Source organism: Pipistrellus kuhlii, unplaced genomic scaffold, assembly GCF_014108245.1.
Source record: "Pipistrellus kuhlii isolate mPipKuh1 unplaced genomic scaffold, mPipKuh1.p scaffold_m20_p_1, whole genome shotgun sequence".
NCBI lineage: Eukaryota > Metazoa > Chordata > Mammalia > Chiroptera > Vespertilionidae > Pipistrellus > Pipistrellus kuhlii.
Window position 1 is genome coordinate 13551651 of NW_023425404.1, and position 22777 is coordinate 13574427.

At 46.9% G+C, this 22777-nt stretch overlaps 1 pseudogene; it reads right to left on the minus strand.

Moving 5' to 3' along the window:
- Positions 1-5109: 5109 nt before the first annotated feature.
- On the minus strand, positions 5110-5700 carry LOC118715768 (annotated as a pseudogene).
- Positions 5701-22777: the final 17077 nt, after the last annotated feature.

The window sequence follows — 22777 nt, forward strand, 5'->3', positions numbered from 1 at the left end:
GAGCTGAGTGCTCTGAGCAGAGGTGGCATCTGGACAGCTGTGAAGGCCTTGTTTGCATATATGCAAATGAACTCTGGCTTCTCTCTTTCCCAGCATCATCCAGGCAGACACAGGTGCTGTTGGAAGAGTTCCAAATCCTCTATCAACATTAGGTTTTTTTGGTCTCACAATGTGAAATTTCCTTTGAACTTCTTCCAAGACCCTGAGACCTTTCCCAGTTCCCACCTCCACCCCTGCCAATCATGTTAGCTTCTCAAACCCTAGGAATTAGAGTTGAAGAACAGGTTTGGAGATAGCCAGGGGCAGTGGGCAGAGTTCAATCAGGGCAGACAGGAGGTTCTAGGTTCTGTGCTGGCTCTGCCACCAGTTCAGTGTTGGCTGGGATGAGCCATCTAACCTCTCTTCCCTACAATGCCCCTGATGGGCATCGAACAAAGAAAGGGGCTGAAGGTCCCTCCCAGCTCCAACAGTCTGCACATATTTGTGAACCCCCATGCTTTAAGGTTCTTTGCCTGTAAATAACAGGCACCCACTCAAGGCCACTAAATTGCAACAGGGACACATTTAGGAGGACACAAGAGTGTCTCAAAAACACATGAGTGATGATGGGTAGATTCAGAAGAGGAGGAAAAGGAGAGTGTGGAGAGCTGTCTGGTCCCTCCATCTCTTCTCTCAACTCTTTCTGGGCAACTATTTTAACCTCACTCTGTCCCAAGACTGATTTTTCTCTGCTCCTCTGTGTTCTCAGTGGTGAAGACATGAGTATCTTACCATAGCTCATCCAGCGAAAGTGACCCAGACAGAGAGAAAGAGTCAAATGTCTGTCAGGGGTCTGATTTCATACTCCGGGGGGAGAACATCTATTGGTTTGGCTGGAGTCAGGTGCTCACCAGTGGTCCAATCAGCCCTGGCCAGGAGATTGGGGACACATGGTTTCTCTGAGGCCCATAGCCTGACTTCGGGAGAAGATTTTGGGTTCTGAGCTGATACGCAAAGAGTCCACTGTTCCTCATATAAATGTTTTAGAGAATTCAAGCCATATCAGAACTCAGGAGAGATCATTAAGTTTGAAAGCCATCACTGATGACTTTCCATAAACCTAAGCAACCTAAGCAGCACAGAATGGGTGGAGCCTAGACTTAAGGATTTGCATCTGTGTGGTCACAGTGATGATGGAAAAGAGGAAAGGCAGGCATAATTGATCACTTCCCAGCCTCTCCCAACACCCTACTAAATATCAGAGTGACCTTTAAAGAAGGCAGAGGCCATCAATTAAACAAACAGATGCCTTGATGGAAAATAGAAGTGTAAGCACCGGCACCATCTCATAATTTACTCATGGCAAATCAACCTTGTTCACTTGGTGGGCTGTTCTCCATCTACATTAAAAAAAAAAAAAAAGGAAATTCATCACCACAGTGTGAGGACCTTCATGAGACCTGCTAAACACCAAAATAGATTACAGAGAAAGGTTTCACATCTCTTTTGTGGGGTTAACACTTAAAAAAAAAATCAAGAGGTTGCATATGCATCTGTCTTGAATGATTGAGCCAATGTCTTTGGAGATGCAGGGGGGATGGATGAGAAGACCTTTGGACAGTTCCTGCCATCTTTTAACTCCAGGATCCAGATGTGGTGATTGCATCTGCATGCTCACTCTCATGATTAAACTATATATACAAGTTGCTTTAATACAGACAGAAAAATACACTGAACCATAGTTTCAGTGACCCGAGGATGTGTGTGACATATTCAGCAACGCTGGGCCCAGGATTAATGTTGCTAAGGTCAACGTGGCCATTTTGGGCACACGGTGGGTAATCTTTCATAAGGGTTCACCACTCTCCTGTATCTTAGTTCATCTCTAATGGACTGGCAAAGAGAGATGGTTATTAGAAAATAAAATGCACTTAAAGTCCCCCCATGAATCATTTATGGAAGACACCATGCTTAGCAAAGACGATGAAAATATGGCTGTTAAGGGGCATCACAGTCTCTATTTCTGGATGGCTTTCAAGCATGTCTACTGATCACAGAATCAGGCCTGGACACACCGGAAGGACTGAAGCCTTCAGGGTGGAAGGTAAAAGGTGTGGGCAGAGGCTGAGCCTAAGGAGGTGGCCTTCAGAAGCCACCATGTGGAACCCATACTGTGAGGTTCCCTGGCCTTACTTTCCTTCATATTCCCACGATAGGCCAGGGGAGGAAGATGTCATCTGAAGAGGCAATTAATAGGACAGAACTGAGGTTTGGGCAATTAACTTTTAAATATGCAAGCCATTCATGAGAGAGAGGAAGTGGTTTTGTCTTAGCATAGCCGATGAAAGATGGCGAGATGATATCAAGGCTTTTGGGTAACCAGCAAAAAGTTTTTAAATCCCCACTCTGCCCACATTCAGAGTATCAGAGCTGTGACAGCCTAATGATAGGGCCTCAGGAGCCTGAAGGAGGAGAGAATTGGTGCTCTCTGGGTCAACTATAAATAGAACTTGTTAAGATTGTTCTAGAAGGCTGGGGGAAGCAATCAGCTGACTAAAGAACTGTGCAGGCGTTTGCCCAAGGGTACTGTTTGACCTAGGCTTGTGTTTTCTTTACACCTCAATAACTGAGGGGAAATGGATTTGCTTCTTGCAGGTGTCTTTGAATTGGTGGACCTCCTGCAGCAGAGGTGGTGTGGGGAAGAGGAAGTGAGGCCTGCATTTGGGGGCAGGAGGACCTGCTTTAAAACTGAATTTGAGTTGTTGGATCCTGGATAGGTCACTTTGCCTGCACTGAATCCTGCCCCATTATGAGGATTAATAGAGATAGAAAAAAAGAAGCTTGTAGAAGGACAAACTAGTCTCCCAGGGAAGTTAGGAGATCTTGGTTCTGGTCCCACCTCCACCACTAACTGGGTCTGTTATTGCAGAATGAGGGGTACACCCCACACTCCCTGAATGACACGGCTTCCTTGGAAGTTCTGACTCAGAAGAGGTGGGATGGGCCCAGGAGTTTTTCCTTGTCACTGGAGATGTTTGGGAGACACCAGATTGGATTACTGTCTTCTGAACATATCAGATCATGGGGGTTCTAGGGCAGATGCAAGAATACAATCTTCCAGCACCTCTAGCAATGAGGCCCAGAGAGCTGCATTTGTAACCAGCATATCAGGAGATTCAGATGATCAGGAATGCTGGGCAAACAGGAATCAAAATGATCTTTAAGGCTTGGCTGATGTGGCTTGGTGGCTGAGTGTCGAGCAATAGGAGGTCAAGTTTCAATTTCTGGTTGGGGCACGTGCCCAGGTTGTGGGCTTAATCCCCAGTGCAGGGCGTGCAGGAGGCAGCTGATCAATGAGTCTCTCTCCCATCACTGATGTTTCTATATCTCTCCCTTCTCTGAAATCAATAAAAACATATTTTAAAAAATGTTCTTTAGGGTCAAAGTCTAAGACTATTTCCATTCTGTTGTTCCTCTAAGATGCGTAGGTCTGGTCATATTGTGTGCCAAAGAAGGAAACACCGCCATCTAGTTGATAAATGGTTGGTGTCCCCAACTTTCCTTAGGGTCTTAATCCAACCTCCTTGCTTGGTTTCTTTCCCACCTCTGCATGATCCAGTCAGCAAAGGGTTAACACCCACCGAGGAGGTCTCCAATCAGCCCTTCTTCTGGCAACAGGTATCTCTTGGGAAGGCTGAGAACAGCTGAGTCACCAGGCCTCCTGGGTCTTGAACTATAGTTCAGGAATTGGAAGGCTACCCTTGAGGACTGGATGGCTTATTGCTTCCTTTGAATGCTTTCTTCAGCCGCCTATACCAGTGGGTGGGGAGGAAGTCCTGCTTGGCTTTGGAGAACAGTGGATTCCGTGGCAGGAGTGATGTGGACTTTGAACAATCAAGACCCCTGAGATAGAAACATAAAGCAATGGTATTTCCATTGTCCTTTTCAATGTTTTTGTGGAGGTAAGATCTTCCCTTCCCCTTGGATGAAAATGCAAGCAGTTCTATGACTTTTCTGTTCCCTCTTAGATGATAAAAATTCCTGCAGTCATCTAAGTCACCAGACACCATGGCAACCCAGAAATCAGGATGCCCAGGCCCATGCAATAACCCAAACTCGACAACTCGGGGCTACTGCGGGCAGGAAGCCTGTGGTTGGTGAAGGGATTTCTTCATTCTCAGTTCCTCCTTCTCGAACTCCCCAGTCAGATTTTGAGTTGGAGCCAGCAGAGAAGAGAGGAGAGGGACAGGGCGGCTCTTTGACCAGCAGTAGGGAAGGTGGATATTCTTTCTTCGGTGTGTTTGTGTCTACAGGAGGCTCCCTATCACCAGGAGCCTCCCCTCAGCTCTCTTGTCCAGGGCGGTCACTCTCATTACAGCATTCTTCTCACAGCTCATAGGACCATTTCAGATAAGGCCTACTGTGACCACACCTGCTTTCTCTTGCAAGATTGGCTCACGTCTGATCCAAGGGAAACACACAGGCATCCCTGCCCAGACATATGCTGGGAGTTTGGAGGTTAGTCCCAAAGCTGCAGAAAGCTCCTTCCCGCCAGCCCATCTCTCCTGATGATTACATTTCCAGGCTAATCTAAGAACACAGGCCCACTGTATCCCACCCCTCTCCCCTGCCAATCACAGGGAGATGTACCAAGCTTTCTGAATCCTCTTGAGATGAGGGGCTGGGACCTCTCACCACCCTCTTGGAAGGGATAAAGCTCACAGTACAATCATTTCCCCCAAATAAACCTTCTCTACAAACTGTATCTACCTGTCTCTAAAAGCCAGACCATTTTATACCCTCAACGTGGGTGAAGGTACGAAGTTAGAAATCTGTGACAAATCTTTGGCTCTTACCTTGCAATTTTGCATCTTCTCTGACACCAAATCGAAACGCCATGTTTATTGCATCATGATGCCTCGGGTGAAACTTTCAATTTTACTAATCTTGTTATATTTACTTTGGTTTTGATGCAATTGCAAGTGGAGACAGGGACTGTGAAGGAACTTTAGAGGCCTGGAATGCAAACCATTGTGCATCCATGCCATGCATTCCTCCCTCCCTCCCTCCCTCCCTCCCTCCCTCCCTCCCTCCCTCCCTCCCTCTCTCCCTCCCTCCCTCCCGCTGGTGTTTCCAAGAAGTTTACTTGGGCAGACCAGGGGACAGGGAGGCTCTGTGTCTAAAAGAAGGTGTTGAGCCTCTTGGTAGTGAAGCATGGCTCGCGCTGGTGATGAAGAGTGTGGTGACTTAATCTTGGAGTCGTGGAACTGCTTGACTGCTGGTCGGTGGCACTCGCTGGCTGCAGTCTCCTCCATCTTCATGATCTTGATTGAGCGGGCACGGTGCCAGGCCCCCATGTCTCGGTAGCACCAGGCCCCCATGTCTCGGTAGCACCTGATCATCCCAGGTGATCAGGTCCCGCACTCCCAGTACCTGTAGCGGGTGCCACTGTGGGAATCATAGTTCAGCCAGATGCCAAAGCTCTTCACCCGATGGGGGGATTTTTCAGACACCTGCCCAGAGTAGACGACTTCTTCTGAAGACGACTTCATCTTCTTTATTTGACACACAAAGTACCAGAAGCAGAATGTGGCCATGACATGGTTAGGTGCAAAGATGCACCTGTGATAGAGGGGTGTGTGGCATTTGGAGGTGGGCAGGCAGCACCTACCACCATCTACTCTCACAGAGTGCCAGAGGCCTTCATGGAGTTCTCTGCGAGTTTGCTGCCACCCACAAAAGCCACGCCATGCATTTCGTATTGTTGACAGTCTCTTGGGAGCCAGCAAATCTGGCTGGGATCATCAGAAAGTCTTGGGGAATGGACTTGGCCAGAAAACACACTGGCAACATCCCAGCCTTCCCTTGGAGAGCCTTGCCAGAGAAGCTCAGGTACTCTATACTTTTCTCCCTATTGGCTTCTCGCTTCCCGTGGGAAGACGGATTAAGGTTGGCTCACCTGGAGTCAGGTGTGGTTGGATGGTAAAGAACCCAGGTATTGGTTGCTATTCATCCTTGTCTCAGGCATTTGGAGGACTCTCACTTCCTGTGGCTGGGGAGGAGGAGGGGACCTGGCTGCCCAGGGCCTCTGCGGGGAGTAGGTGGCAGAAGGGGAGAGCGGGCACTGAGGAGATGGGAGGAAGAGCAGGAGGGCCTGGCCTGGATGGGATACCCATCTCTTCAGGCTCCATGTTTCCTTTGCTGGAGCCCTGGGCACATTTTCCATCTGTTTTCATATGTGGGTGTTTATCCTTTTCAGCAAACTGATCTGCCACACAACAGGTTTGCTGGCACCCTGCACTTTCACAGCCTTGGCAGGACATAGGGCACAGAATGCGGAGAGAGTGACTGAAGGCTCCATTAGAAGCAGTCACCTCATTTACATTTAGGTCCGTTAATGCCACCTGTGTTCATGGAGGGCGTTTTCGGTGTCAGCACCTCACACAGGCATTACATTATTATTCTGGTCTGAAGCCAATGGAGAGATCAAATTTAGTTCTCCAACCCAAACTGCTTTAATATGCTCATTATGAAAAAATATAGTGGGGGGGTAAAAAGGAAAGATAAGATGAAAAAAAATCATCCATAATTTCAGCACCAAGATAGTTACTAATAATATTTCCTAAAATCTCTCTACTTGTATGCATATTGTTTTAAATCATTGGATTCATTTGTATATTCAATTTTGTTTCCTTTGCCTCCTTCCCACTATAATTTAAAATTTGTTCCTAAACATTATTCTTTATATAACATTTTTCCCCCTCTTTATAAAAATAATGGATGCTCATTGTGGAAAAATGGAAGAGTTTAAAGAGACTAAATAGCATCATATAACTTCCACCCACATATAGTTATCATATTTCCTTCAAGTCTTTTTTCTATGAATTTATTTGTATATGTTTTACAATACTGGCAACCATATACCATGTTCTTTTAAATTATTTTATTTAAAAAGTTTAATGAAATAATGTGCACATGTTTACATAAAAATGGTGTGTAGAATTCATAGGGTGCAAAGTAGTGATGTTGTCACCCCCCTTGTATCCCCAGTTCTGATCCTCAGAGGCAGCTACTATGAGATTAGCCCTTCTGGTGTTTTCTTTATATATATATTTGAGCATCGGGCCTCTAGTGTGTGTGTGTGTGTGTGTGTGTGTGTGTGTGTGTGTGTGTGTGTGTATGAGGCCCGATGCTCAAAAATTCGTGCAAGAGTAGGCTTTCCTTCCCCAGCTGCCAGCACTGGCTTCCCTCCAGCATCTGGTACCAAGGCTTCCCTCTGGCCTCCCACAGGCACCTGGGATCTGGGGTGGCTCCCTCCAGCCCCCGCTTCATCAGGAAGGACGTCCAAATGATGTCTGGAGGTATATTAGCCTTTTAATATATATTTGATTTCAGAGAGGAAAGATGAGAAGAGAGGGACAGAAACATCAATGATGACAGAGAATCATTGATTAGCTGCCTCCTGCACGCCCCCCCCCCCCCCCTTCCAACTGGGCATAGAGCCCATAACCCAGGCTTGTGCCCAGACCAGGAATCAAACTGTGACCTTGGTCCTTAGGTCAATGCTCAACCACTGAGCCATGCTGGCTGGACCTTTCTGGCATTTTCTTCTGGTGTTCACGTCAGCCTGTATCTCCACTTGATTTGGGTGTACCACTATTTCCTGTTCCTCAATGTTAGACATCATCCACTAGACTTCCTGCTCTCATGATATGGTTTGTCTAACCCTGTCTCCTCCATGGCGATAATTTCTCTATTGGTTACTTTTTACTGTAAGCAACAAACATATCTTTGTATTCTTGTTCTGTTGACTCTATGTGGTTATTTTGTCCCTTCATTTTTCATAGGGAGGGTATTAACACACTCTACCACCTTTTCGGCTTTCCTCCCCATATTCCATAGAGCATCTTCTGTCTGTGGTACTTTGGCCTTTTCGATGTCAACATTTACATGGTGTTCCACAACAATTGTTTTCTACCTTTCCTGTAGGTTCATCTGGAAAATTAAGAATCAGTAAACCATGTTTTTGTCATTGCGGCTATGTCCCTACGGTTCATTACAGATCCTAGAAGTGCTCCAGGGCCCATGTGCTACCTGAACAGCTCTGCTTTGCCCACATCTTCATGTTCTGTTTTGTATTCACCCAATTCTCTAGTCCACCCACCTTGCCGTCGAATCAGGTAGCCAGCAATATGTGCTGCTGTTTCCTCAGGGCTCTCCTCCAGGGGCCTCTGGCCTGCTCCCGGCCAGACCCACTTCCCTGGAGCCTGTCACACAGCCTGCTGACACCTCCTCTCAGTCTTTTTCTGCCTTGGCTCCCCTTTTCTGAGCATTCTGTGCTGTCCTGGATCTAGGTTTATGTTTGGGTGCAGTACATCAAGTAACGTCCCAAAGTTTGGTATGAAGAAGGTCATTTTTTTTTTGAGTGGAGACAGAGTTTCTGTGTTGAGCCTTGATTTCCTTTTCTTTTCTTTCCTTTGTACTTTGGTTTACTTTCTTAGAGCGTTCCTATAATTTCGCCTGGGTCTTTTATATCGATGTGTTTTGTTTGGGGTGATGTAGGGGTACTTGACTGATTTCTCGGCACAGCATGGTGGAGTAGGGAGCAGACTGTTCCATCCACAGATAATCAATTCATTCCTCTGCAGTCACTCCTCCCACCTTCTTCATACTGGCATTTCTGAGTCCCCGGCATTATTTCTTTGGCCATGTCACTCACTGACTATGTTCTGGGTCGAGTGACCCATCCCCCAGCTGGGTCAGTTACCAGTTACCACTCCTCCAGCAGGTTTCCAATTTGCTCATTTGTTATTATTATTTTAATTGGAGTCCCTACTTGCTCCTTCTTTTCTTTTTTTATTATTGAGTAGGGTTTTAGAGAAAGATGCATGCAATTAACATGCCATCTTTTACCGAACATCTCCATATATAGCTTTTTAAACAAAAAATTTTATTGAGGTCTAACTAAACAAGAGGCACCACTTTTAAGTGTATAGTTTACTAAGTTTTAACAATTGCATCACAGTCAAGGTACAAACCATTCCTATCTCCAAAATGTCCTTTTGTTCCTCTTTCCTCTCCATCCTTCCATGCCCCTCCTCGCCCACCCCAAGTGACTTCTCCTTTTGCCTGTTCTAGGATTTTACATAAATGGAACACACAGCATGTGCACTTTTGTGTCTGGCTTCCTTTTCTTGGTGTAATGTTTGTGAGATTCTTCCAAGTTGCTATATAATCAATGCTGTGTTCTTTTCATTGCTGAATAATAGTCCATTATATGTAGGTGGCAGAGTGTTGCCAGTTTTGATGAAGAGATGATGAGCCTTCATAGTCAAGGGGTGGGATTTGTTGCAAGTGAACGTCCACTGAAGTCCAGACCAAATTAAATTTAGGGAGCCTTTATTAGTCAGCTGGGTGACTGCTCTGTCATTCTCCATGCAGAGAGGCTGGAGAGCAGCAGCTACCCTTTGTGAAGGACCACTTTTAAACCCATTAACCACATTCTGTTTTTGCAGAACAAGTAACCCAAGACAAAACAGTTTTCCCCAAGCAATGTCAGGATCATGCCAGTGACAACTGTGTTATTCACAGGGTCATCCTGTTCTTCAGGAAGCTGACAGTGTTCTATGAAAGAAGGCCTACGTGCTGGGAAGGGGCCATGAGACCCTATCTCAAGGCCTGGCCTGGTGTTAGCATTGACAACTCTTTTTTTTTTTTTTAAATATATTTTATTGATTTTGTACAGAGAGGAAGGGAAAGAGATAGTTAGAAACATCGATGAGAGAGAGTCATCGATCAGCTGCCTCTTGCACTCCCCCTACTGGGGATATGCCCGCAACCAAGGTACATGCCCTTGACCAGAATCGAACCCGGGACCCTTCAGACCCCAAGCCAACGCTCTATCCATTGAGCCAAACCGGTCTTGGCAGCACTGACAACTCTTATCTGGGGCATAGTCCATGGCCTCTCTGGAAGTATGCTAAAAAATTCCCACTCTCCAACAGGATTGCTGGATTATCAGTGAGTCTGTGCTTACCTATGAGGACCTGCCAAACTCTTCTCCAAAGTTGAACTATTAGAAACACCCACCAGCAGCAAATGAGAGTTCCAGTTTCTCCACATCTTCACAATACTTAGTATCACCCCTCTTTTTAATTTTAGACATTTTAGTGGGTGTGTAGTGTTATCTCGTTGGTTTAATTTGCATTTCTGTGGTGACTACTGATGCTGAACATGACTTGACATTATCTTCTTTGTTGAAGTGTCTTCAAATCTTTTGCTCCCTCTTTAATTGGGGTGCTTTCTTTTCTAGGTCTATGATTATGTTTTGGAGTCAGGTCTTTTGTGAGATAGTCCCTATGTGTTTTTGAACCTTGTGTCTCCCCACTTTATGTTGCATTGTAAACATTTTCCTCATGTAATTATTTTCTTTGAAAACATGATAGTTAATATTTGTTAATAGTCTGCCATACACATGTATTGCTATTTACTTTAATATCTCCCCCCCCCCCATTGTTGGACATTTATGTTTGCACTTTTGTTTAGGGATTGTTCTAATCACAGTGCAACGCCTCTCCAGGTTTGTTCCTCAGGATAGATTCCTAGAAGCAAAGCTGCAAGGTCAAAAGTGAGAACATATTAAGGACTTTTTGGTGTATGCTGCAAAATTGCTTCCCCAAAACTTTGCAGCAATCTAATTGGCACCAGTAGCAGGTGAAAACACCCTGTTACACCATCATTGCCAGCTTTGGATATTCTTGCTTAAAAAAAAGTTGGCTAATTTAGTCGGTGGAAACTGTAGTTGTTTTTAAGCTGCATTTCTGAAATTACTAGTATGATTGGACCTCTTTCCAAGCGTTTAGTAGTCATTTATTTTTCCGTTTGCAAGTGGGTGTCTGAGGCATGCTTCCCAACTCTGCAAAGAAGTCTTCAGTGGCTAGAAGTGTTGGGCACTGGTGTCCTGGGAGGGGAGAAATGTACTGGTAGCCGAGCAGAGAGTGGGGCGCGGGATTGATGGGGTGCCCAGGACCCCATCTTGACCCAGGTATACCAGTCAGTGAAAGCTCCCATTTCTTTCTGTAAATAGCTAGGGGGCAACCCTGCAGTGGTCCCCAAAAAAGCAGGGACAAAAGCTGGCCTTCTACTGGTTAAATTGTAACTTTGTTGCCCAATGGAGCACAGCAGTGTTGTGTAGGATCATCAAACAGGGTTCTAGTGGCTCCCAGGCCAGCAAGTTTTGGGAGTAACCTCAGCATAAGAATTGCCAGCCCTCACTAATAACTTTGTCTCTCAGGAGAGGGAAAGAGGGGGGTTTCTCAGTAAAATGAATGTAAAAATGCCCAGGCCTGTGGGTGAAAAGACAGTCACATGGTTAAATTTCACCGGATATCGCTTCAAACTGATCCTGGAGAATGCTCCCCTACTGTTTTGAGCCCAGAAGGACCTCACAACCCTCCACAATAAGTTCCCCCATGTGGAAGTGGGAGTCCCTAAGAATGTCTCCCAGGAGCTCACCCAGGGGAGTCCCTTCCAGGTCTTTCTGGGAGTCCCCAGAGCATGTCCCACATGTGCTCACAGTGGCAGCCCCCTTGACATTTATGGGTGTCCCTAAGGAGTCCTATACATCAGCCCACAAACACATCTGCCCCAAGTATTTCTGGGAACTCACAGGGTCTCAGAGGTAAGAGTTTCCCTAACATTAGCAGGGTCCTGAGGTAGTGTCTCACATCTGGACCCCTGCCCCAATATTGCTGGGAGTCTCCGAAGAGGATGGTACCTGAATTCACAAACAAGGCCTCTCCTCTCAGGGGCAGCCACTTGTTTGGCTCGAGGCTCCCTGTGTCCTAGCGCCTCCCACTGGGCATCTGACCTGGCACAGCCACCTCCTTGTGGTGATGACGAGCCTTTATGCCAACGCTGCAGAATGATTTGAAGCAAAGTGGGGCAGAATCCCTCTCTCTCCTCTTTTGGAGGGTGGCCACGCAGGGATAGTTGTGCCCAGTTTGATGCAGTGTTAGTTGACAGTTCTTTCTACTTTTGCTGATCATTCTTCTGTTCTCAGTGGGCTTGCCCAGGAGATACATCCGAAGGACAGGATTATCCTTCTGTCAGAGGCTTTGTCGCTGGGTTAAGTTCATCCCTTCTGCCTGCTTCTCCCCCAGGATGAACCCTTCCCAAGGAGAATCTGCAGGCCTCCTTGTAAATGTGTGTATTGTTCAGCTGATCGTTTAAGGGTACAGGGATTTATTACAAAGTAGGGGATCAATTTTACTGAAGAGTTAAGAAACCAGCCAGGAGGAATGCCCAATGACAGTAGGAGCAGAAACCTGCTTCTGGGCCCACTATATTATCTCTGCAGCTGGAGCCAGGCAGTAGAACTCCCACTGTAGCTTCTCCCAAGGTTCAAACACCTGTCACCAGTTCTGATCTTGCAGCGCATGGCTGCCCCCTCACATTACTCACTTCCATGTTCTGGCTGCCTGATGGGTGCGTCTGCTTGGTGGAAAGCAGGTCACTTGGGTCTAGAAAGTGATGTGGCCTTGAGTCCCCAAGCCGACACTCTATCCATTGAGCCAAACCGGGACCCTTAAGTCCCCAAGCCGACGTTCTATCCATATTCAGCGACATTAGCTGTGAGTACTGGGATAGAAGGAAGACCAAGACGACCTGGGGTGGGGGATGGAGTGGGGATGGGTTGTGTTGAATGTATTGTGTCAGGATAGAGAGAGCCCTGCAATGAATCCTAAAGTTCAGAGAGTAGAGCTGGAAAGGCCTTCTTAGCTGAAGAGTCCAAAGAAATACATAGAAAACACTAGTCATGTAGAAAGGAACTAGGGGTGTGGGTGAGGAGAGATGATGTCTCAACAGGGTTCAGTTCATGAAGGGTATGGAGTTCTGTGATCTGAATTCAGATTTCACCCTGAAGAGAATTCAGATTTTATTCTGAAGATAGATGCTGATGAGTTTTAAATAGTAGAGCAATAAGCCCAGATTTGTGTCTTAGAAAAATAAGAAAGCCATGTGGCAGCCATGTGGAGTATTGCCTGGAGAGGGCCAGGAAGAGCAGGTTGAAAACCTAGCCTAGCTCAGCCAGTGTGTCTCAATGGTTGAGCATCAACCTATGAACCAAGAGGTCAGGGAACATGGCGGGGGGTGGGGGGGGTTGGAGGAGGGGAAAGAAAGGAGGAGCATGCAGGAGGCAGCTGATTGATTATTTTCTCTCATCATTGATATTTCTATCTCTCACTTCCTCTCCCTTTCTCTATGAAATCAATAAAAATACATTTTTTAAAAATACCACAAAAAAATAGCCTAGCCTAGGTGAGAAATTTTGAGACTTGAACTGGTGTTGAGGTAGAAGGAAAAAAGAGGATGGAGTGAGAGGGATGTATACAAGATTGACCCCTAGGCATGTCTCATCTCTTATGGGATGATGGGATGAGGCAGAAGAGAGATGTAGATGCTGTGATGTGCCACACTGACCCCCACAGGATTCAAGGACTTACTGATACTCCTCCAGCTGCTAGAAGAATTGCCTTTGGCTGAAGTCAGATTATCCTGTCCAAGGTCATACTGCCTCTTCCTGGATAGCCCACATCCAAAGACTGGTCAACATTAGTGTATAAAAAATACCTCCCAGATCCTTTGCCCCACAACTCTGCAGACAACTCTGAGGGCCATCCCAGCTTCATAGCATCTTGAAAGATTGGCTAAACCCTAGGTAGAGACTTTATTGCAGCTCAGTGTCTTCTTTTTTTCTGATCCTGCGTTCCTCCCTTCCCTTCCACAGGTAGGGATTCTAAGAGCACTTTTCAATGGATCTTCTTTTGTTAATCTTTAAGATGCTGCTTCATGGGAAACACAAGCCTGCAATGGATGGCATTCAACCTCCTGGCTTGTGAGCAGTGTAGATGGTATCTTCAGTCACTGATATGTGAAATATAGAAAAATGAGGGAGATCATGAGTTCAACTTTGGAAAAGATAAGCTTAAACATCCTGAGACTTTCAGAGAGTTGAGACAAAATTTCAAGAGGAATGTGTAGATTCCAAGTGTAGATTTGGGAGTCATTAGTATTCTGGGGTTAGTTTAAGTCTTGAATTGGTCCCTATCCTGACAGGACGCATATACCAAATGTCTTGGAAATGAAAATGCCATGATCCTTGTGTTTCTTTATCTTTGGCTTCACGTCTATCTCCTGACTTCATTCTGAGTTCCTGATCTACTGAGCTATTCTGGTCATCGTTTTTGCATACCTAGAATCTAATCTCAGGCTTGGTTCAACCCCATCCTCCAGAGATAACACAGCTTCATCCTGTCCTATATTTTCCCACTTCATTTTTAGCCTTGACCCAATTCCTCAAGACCTGGCTTTTCTCCCTGTCTTCATGATTCAATGTCAAGCGTATGCCTGGTGTGAATCCCTCTTAGAATTCCGAGCATCCCAATGGGAAACATTGTTGAGCTAGCGACTGTCAATTCCTGCCTTCTCCAGACTCTCTTGCCTGTAGAGACTATATCAATTTCAACCATGACTATATCAATTTCCAGAACCCTTCACTCTTTGTTCAAGTTTTACTCTTTGTAGAGTCACCCCTCATCAGGATAATACTTTGAGCATCTATCTGTATCACCTTGGAGCTTTGTTCTAGCTATTTTCTGGATGCCTGTGTGGTTAGCTGGTTCCTCTTTGTCATTTAGATTGTAGCTTCAAATATCAGCTTTTCAGAGAGGACTCCCTTAGTCATCCAATCTCACATATCCACCCAGTTCTCTATACATTTTACCCTAATTTACTTTCCTGTATGCGCTTATTCCTATCTGACTTTTTCTTATTTGTTTGTTTCTCTGTCTTCCTCCAGTTGGAATGGGTGTTTATGGGAATTGTTCACCATTCTGTTCACAGCATCCAGAATAGTGCCTGGCACATGGTAGGTATTCAATAAATGCCTGGAATTTGGTAGCTGTTCAATAAACATTGAACAACTGGCTGAATGAATCTGTTCTTTGGCTGCTGTGGCCCCTTACCAGATTGAACATCCCCAGATTTGTATCAACCGGGATGAAATTTGAAGTCCTCACATACTCTGTCTCCAAGTTTCTGGCCTGCCTAAAATATGGCCATTTATGTTATGGGAATCCAGACTCATCCCTGTCTCCTTGGCCACTAGTTCATTTCATCTCTTGGATGATAATCCTTTCTCATTTTGTTTTCTTCTGCACCACTGGTTTGATTGGTGATGATTACCAGAGGGTGGCCCATTTATGTGAAACACCTGCTTCCCACCTGTGTCCCCATGAGCAGTCAGCTTTGGATCTTAGTGCAGGAAGCCAGTGGGTGTCCTTCATAGCTGAGTGGGCTTCCAGAATTTTCTCCAGAAGTCAGGTCCAAACTGGCACCATATGGGTGACCATCTGTATGTCAGTTTGCCAGCATTTCATCGAATATATCTGCCAGCGTGTGAGAGAGACCTGGGGAAGGCTGGGGGCACCAAGGAGGATTGATAGAAAAACTGACCCGAGAAGAAGGCTGAGCCAGACTGAGTGGTTTCCACATTGTGAGCCAGGTTGTAATTCAGTTGGCTTCCCTTTGCTTGTTCATGGAACCAGCCGACAACAGCTCAGAAGATTGTGTTCTTGCCTCACTCCCAGCAAACCACTCTGAAGGGAGGGACAAATATGAAAAGTGCATCCTAGCACATCAAAGTTCCCATGGAAGGGTAACTAGGAGGCTATAAATAGTAAGTTCCTACTTTTTGAATCATAGCTAAGTAATTAATCCAACATGAGTCAGACTAGGCTCCATGTTAATACCAAACTCTGTTACTTAGGTCAGTGATAAGACTCACTGAACCAAGATGGGACACATTCGATTGGGTAGGTCTAGGGGGAATGCATTAGTTAAAAGTGTGGAGGAAACTAAGGTGGAGCTGAAGTTACTTTATTTGAAACACTTTTCAGTTCTGCATGTGTGATTTGCATATATGATTCTGCTATTTCATCCCCAATTATAATACACTCACCCCAAGCTACTGCCCCATTGGTGACTGGGTGATTGGCAACCTTGTCCATTATTTTATTTGTTCTCTCATGAATTCAACCATTTGACACTTTAAAATGCTTTCCCAGTGTTCTGTGCTGTAATAGGCATACTGGATATCAAATTGACTACAACCGCAGCCTTGCCCCGAAGGATCCCATAGACTGGGGGGTGGGGAGGAAGATGTATGAATAATCAGCGCAGCAAGTATTATACATAACAAGAGTCCCTTATCCCAAACCTGGGAGGGAAAGAGGATTGGAAATGGCTTCTGGAGAGGGAGTCTGAGCCAAGCTCTAAGAAGGAATAGGATTTAATCGAATAGGGAGAGAAGGGAAAACGTTCCGGTCAGAGGCAGGAGCGTGTGCAAAGTCTGCGAGTGAGATAAGCAGACCTGTTGGGATACGTGAGCAGTTTCCTTGCGGCTGGAGTATAGACTCCTGGAGATGCAAAGGGTCATGTGAGGAGTTTGGACACCTTCCCAAGGACACTGAGAGCTATGGAGGATTGATCAGAGGCATCGGGGAATCAGATCTGAAATTCCTGGGGGATGACTCTGGCTGCAGAGTGGAAACTGGATTGGAGAGGGACAGAATTGCATGCAGAGGGCCCAGGCAGGCTGTGGTGGTGGAAGCCGAAAACACCTGGGGGGGAAGGGGGAGGAGGGTGATTGGGCTGGAGGAATATAAGTACTGTAGAGGATTTGTAATTGATTGGGTGTAGAACAGGTTGAGCGAAAGGATAAGACCCAACCTTTAATCTTGGGGAAACAACTGGATGGGGTGCCTTGAACAAAGACGAGGAATCCCGAGGAGTAGCAGGTAGGAATACTCCTTTCTCTTTCTGCAGCCTCTGCAGGAGAAGGCCTGGGTCAGCCAAGTGGCTCAGAAGGGCCTGGGCAGGGAGTTTCATCTACAGGGGACTCTGAAGACTCCTCTCTCATTTACCCCTAGAAATCGTCCCCTTGAGAAGTCTGACGGAGACAGGATGGCCACCCTGAGCAATGGGCACTGGACACTACCCACACTGAGATGCATAATGAGGCCACCCGAGTATGAACTGAAAAGAAGTGTTATGAGCCAACTGAGGCTCTTCACCCTGGCTGGGAGTATAAGAAGGGGGCTCACGGCTCATACTTGCTCCTACAGGGCAGGTGTAGGAGGCAGAGGGCAGGGCTTTGGCTGCCAGGCCCTGTTGCCTAATTAGGGCCAAGGAAGTGGATAGTTCTGCCGTGTTTAGTTGGACACCCAAGTCCTAGCTCCTTGGTCATGTAGGAAGCTGAAGAGCTACTTGGAAGAGGTCATATGCATAGATTATACCCACGCAGGCTCTGCTTTCTCCGGAAAGCAATTCAAAGTCACTTCATTCTCCACCTGCACTGGGCTAATGGCCTGATTATAGCCGCACTAATAACCTACAAACGCTCTCAGGAGCTGCCTTGGCTCTGAAAGGTGCTGCCCTTCCTCTGTGCCCGATTTCATGCTTCTCTGGGACTGCAATGACAACAGCTGTTTATTCCTCCCAGGGCCCGAGTTACTTGGAGGAGAGGCAGATGGCTGTGGGCTAATTCCTGAAGTGCACTTCTGGGGACCATCAGCTCTGGCTCCCAGGCTGACATCCCACACAGGCTACAGGTCAGAGCGTGAGCACTTCCCATGAATATGGATGCGGAGGATGGAGGCTGATGGCTCTGCTCTGCAGGGCAAATCTGTCGCCCTGGGTGAGGATGACATTTTTGTGGAGATATAGGGTCAGGGGGGAGGGTTGTCTCCTGAGCCTCAAGGAAAGATGTTTTAAGATTTAGGACACTGGCTTTTTAGAGAAAGGGGTCGCTATCAGGAAAGGCAGCACAGAGAGGGATTTGTGTCTGCTACGCCATCCTTCCACTCAATTCTTTTCTTTGGCCCTGACAGCACCCAGTTAAGAGCCTGGGTGGTCAGGGTGCTTCAGGAGGGGTTTTGTGGTGCCTAAGAATTTGCATGGATGAGCACCAAGATGTCTTTCCAATACTAAGGGGCCAGGTGTCCTTGCCTTGACTGATAGTGTTCCCTCACATTGTTCTTTGTCTTCCTTCCTTCCTCCCCTCCCTCCCTCCCTCTCTTTTGCCTCCCTTCCTCCCTCCCTCCCTCCATCCTTCCCTTCCTTCCTTCCTTCCTTCCTTCCTTCCTTCCTTCCTTCCTTCCTTCCTTCCTTCCTTCCTTCCTTCCTTCCTCTCTCTTGATTTCAGAGAGAGGAAGGGAGAGAGAGGGGGAAGGATAGAAACATCAATGATGAGAAAGAATCATTGATCAGCTGCCTTCTGCACAACCTCTACTGGGGATCAAGCCCGTAATGTAGGCATGTACCCTAACCTGGAATCGAACCATGACCTGGTGATTCATAGGTTAACATTCAATCACTGAGCCTCCCTGGCCAGGCAGTCCTGTTTCCTATTATCCCAATCCCGCCAAATGCAGTAGTTCAGCTCACACCTCACCTGCTTACTCCTTGAACCCATTCTTCATGACTCCAGCCCACACTGATCTGACTTACACTATCTGAGGAGCTCAGTTCCTGCCATGACGCTCAGGTGGGCACTTCATTATATGCTGCCATGCTCACTCATCGCTCTGGATGAGTCTCACATACTCACCAAGATTGCAAGTACTTTGTGGTCAGGCACAATGCCCTTGACTTAGTGCTGAGCAGCCAATATTCTGAGGGATGGGGTCTCTAGGACATCAGTGGGACTGCTCACTGTCACTGGGTCAGTTAGGCTAGGACTGTGGAAATGCCTCTTCCCAAGAGAGATGCCAATGAAGGCTGATCCACAGACTTCTCTTCGGTGCCTCTGGGCATCAGGGCTGATGCTTCCTCCTCCTCCTGACCTTCCATAGCTCTTTAGTAGGTCTGTGGGAAGGGGGCTACATTCTGAATTGGGAATGCTATTTGGATGACTGATTTCCCACCTGGTGTAGCACTCTGATCTAATTTTGATGATCTTTTGGGACAGGTGGCAAGTGACAGTGATGGCCTGGGACAATAGTTTCCCATTCAGAGGCCCTGAACCACACAGGAGCTTCCACAATTCTATGCCTTTGTCCAAGTCATTCCCTTTTCCCTGAAAAATCTCTCAACATTGCTTTCATCAGTGTCCACTTGACAAATGCCTACTCACCCTTAAGCCTCAATTCAAATGTCACCAGTCTTCTGTAGTGTCTTCCAGCCTCTGGCCCAGCTTTTCAAAGGGACTGTAAAATGCTCTGTAATTCCTTGCACTGTAGTGCTTTCCACACGAAGCTATGCTCATCGTGTGCTTAGCCCGCTGGCAGACTCCTGCAAATGCTTTCAGAGGCAGACTCTGCCTCCATTGCCTTTGTGTCATTGGCTTTGGCCTGATGTGTCATGAATGCGCAATACACATTTGTGAAATTGAACTGTGTGAGTGCCAATGGCAGTGGGGAGCCATTGAGATGTCTTAAGCAGAAAATAGATATATTTTGATAGTGCTGGAGGCTTTTGACCCAAGACAAGGATGTTATGGCACACAGTCAAGGTCAAGTTCCGGACCTCAGCTGAGGCAGAGGCAGAGGCAGTAAGAATCAGGAAAAGCAGAATAGACAGGATTTGATGGCAGGTGGGGCGTGGAGGCTGGGGGAGTAAGATGAGAGGTTTACCGGAGGCATTAGGAGGGGGGAGTAGGGGCTCATCTAGGGAGGTGTGTCATTAGGGAGGAGGATGTGTCCCAGAAAATAATAAACTCCTCTCAAGCTAAAGAAAACTTCAAAGACCATTTCCTTTTCCAAATCAGTAACATGAGGGTCTTTCAAATGAGGGGAATTATGTTCTAAAGGTCAGAGCAGGTAGATTGGCTATTTGTGTTCTGGGCTGAAGAGAGAAGTAGACAAGCCGAGAGTCAGAATCCGGGTGTGAGGGAATTCCAGCCATTGCTGCAGGGGCCGGGCAGGTTAAGAGGAGAGAAGAGATTTTGTCTTGTGCCAATTCCCAGGCCACTCATCCAGCCTCAGTGCCTCACTTGAAGGTGACACATTTTGACTTCTCCCTGTATTTAAAGCGAGATGTGACTCGGGCCTCAAAACAATGTCTTATCCATTCCTGGGGCTGATGACCCAGATTAGAGTGTCACTAATCTGAGCTTCTTCTATGCCTCTCAGGTCTGGAAATAGCAGCTCAGTGACAAGCGGAAGTGACTTTCTTCTTTGGGGCCAGCTCTGGGCTCCTTCCAAGGGCCCCAGGAAACCCCAAGTCCCCTTTCAGCCTTGCGTGGTGGGCAGTGCTTCCCGTGGCATGTGTAGCTGGAGCTGTTTGTGTCTGGCCCGGCAGGTGTGAGGTATGAAGACACTTCGCCCTGAGTGCGTTTTATTACCTACCACAGATTTCTTCAATTTATACTCACCTTGATGTTTCCTGGTGACATCTCCGCGAATGCCCTGACGTGCTAAGAAACAGACCTGCACTAAGTGTATGCACGTCTCCATGTAAGGGATTTAAAGGGGCCAACTGTGGAGGCATGAGGAGTGGAAGATGGAGGCCGGAGCTAAGTACCAAGGACAGGCAAGAATCCTGGCCACGTGTAAACAGAGAATGGAGAATCCTTGCCATGTGTAAACAGAGAACACTGTTGTCTGAGAGATTTGGCTCAAATATTCCAAATCTAGGCACCGTAGACCACCTTTAGCCTATGGCATTGCAGTCTCCCAATGTATTTGCTCAGATGGTTTTCATATAGATATGAATTTCACGTAGATAGGAACATAGAATTCTGGGCAAGAGAACATTATTGATGGCGTTGGTATGGCTCCTGAGTTAGAAAGTATGGCTTCTCATTACTGACAGTGCCTACTGGGAGCTTCAGGGCAGTTAGGTATGAACACGGCTATAATAAACAAAACGGGGGTTCAGCCTCATGAGCCTGGGGGCCTCCACCAGCAGCCTCACCCTTCAGATCGCTCCAGCGGTTCCAGAAATACAAGGGATGTATTATCCAAACAGAAGTCTGTTCTATTTCCCGTGGATCTGGAGCCTTTGACTTTCAAACTGGGGCCCAGATTTAGAGTTTGGAGTAAATTAATATTACTAATGAAACCTGCTTGCTACCAGCTCTCCTCCAAAAATCACCTATTGTTCCCAAGGCGTCGTGGGCAGCCGAGGGCCCAGAACAGGGCAGTGGGGCCCATCATGCTGAAATACCCAGGCTGACAATGGAGAAGAACCAGAGTCCAACTCTCCAAATCTCTCCCATCATGGATCACCGCCTGGCTCCAAGGATAGCAGTGTATCTCAAAACTACTATTTTGATGACATTTTTTGCAAACGGTTCTGTTCTGAATCATTAGCACAGACAAAAGGGCTTATGATTCAAGAAAACATCTTTTGAAGTTCCAGATGTGTCCTCATCTGTCTGCTGCCTCACTGGTTATTGCATTGGAGACCTGGGTCCTTGGGCTCTACAGTAGCATCATTTATTTTATTTCGGTTGCAGTTCCAGCACGACGTGATTCGATGAAGGCCCTGCAGGCACGTTTTGGGGGTACAGCATAATCTTGTTTGGGGAGCTCCTTGTGAGGTGGGCCCACGTGTACAGGTGCCCACCTGACTAAGCAGATATAACCGTGCTGGTCCTTATAGGACTGCAGGGAATGCCCTAATAGAAGAAAAAACAGGAAGAATCGAATGGGTGCTCCTTGTGTGGAAAGGGGAGCCAAAGGTGACGGGACTGCAAACAAAGGAAAATCGTTCGGAACCATGTTCTCAGAGGCTGAACACAGTTGTATGGGGCACTTCACCTTGGACCCTGTCCAGGGGTCTGACTGAAAAATCAAAGGGATATTGTCATCAGACTGTTCCCCCAAGAGGCAGTCCCACCATATGGCCCTTGAAGGTCGGGATGGGGAGCCCAGAGCCGTCCTAGGATGCATTTTCAGAGATGAGCCAGAATAGAAGTCTTCTAGTCCAGGGTCTGCTCTGTGCTGAGCAACACACACAACACCGGCTTCCAAAGGGGCTGGCTTTATTTCCTGGAGTGATGGAGCTGGGGGTAGAGATTGGGGGAGGGGGGGCGGGCGGGGAAAGAAAGGTCTATCTCTCGGGCAATCTGGGTGAAACTGGAGGCAGACACGCCCTTCCTTTCCCTCTCACGGCTGCTTTCAGGCACTGACCTGTGACCTCTGTCCTGGAGACTTGTCCTTCTAAAGGAACATCACCAGTTGATTATTTCACCCTCTACTCATCCTCAATGCCCTCTATGGAGCTCCAGGTCATGTCTCCGTATTCTCCTGAGACGTGGACTCTAGTCACTGACTCCTGGGCTGTTCCTCCACTCCATATCCTATTGTCATTGCAAGTGACCTCGTATTCCCTGGGATGACCCTTACCCCCTCCACTCTGACCTTCTGACTCCTCTCTAGTTCAGCTACTCCCATGGCCTTACCCTGGATGCTTCAACATCTGAAGTAATAAACTCTGGGAAATGATCTTTCTGAATATCACCTCTCATCATTTCACCTTCTTCACTGCCTTTATTCCCAGGAAACCTGCTGCTAGCCTGCCAGCCTGTCCTCACACCCTTCTCATGGATCTTAGGACTGCTGATCCCACACCATTCCTCACCCTCATTTGAATCCTCTGAATCACTTATACTCACCTCTTCCTTTCTGCCTCCATGTTCATTGTGTCACTCTTTCCTCATTTCCTCAGGGAGAGGTAGTTGCCCCTTGCTATGTGCATTTTATCTGTACCTCTGCCCTCTGCCTGTGTCTCC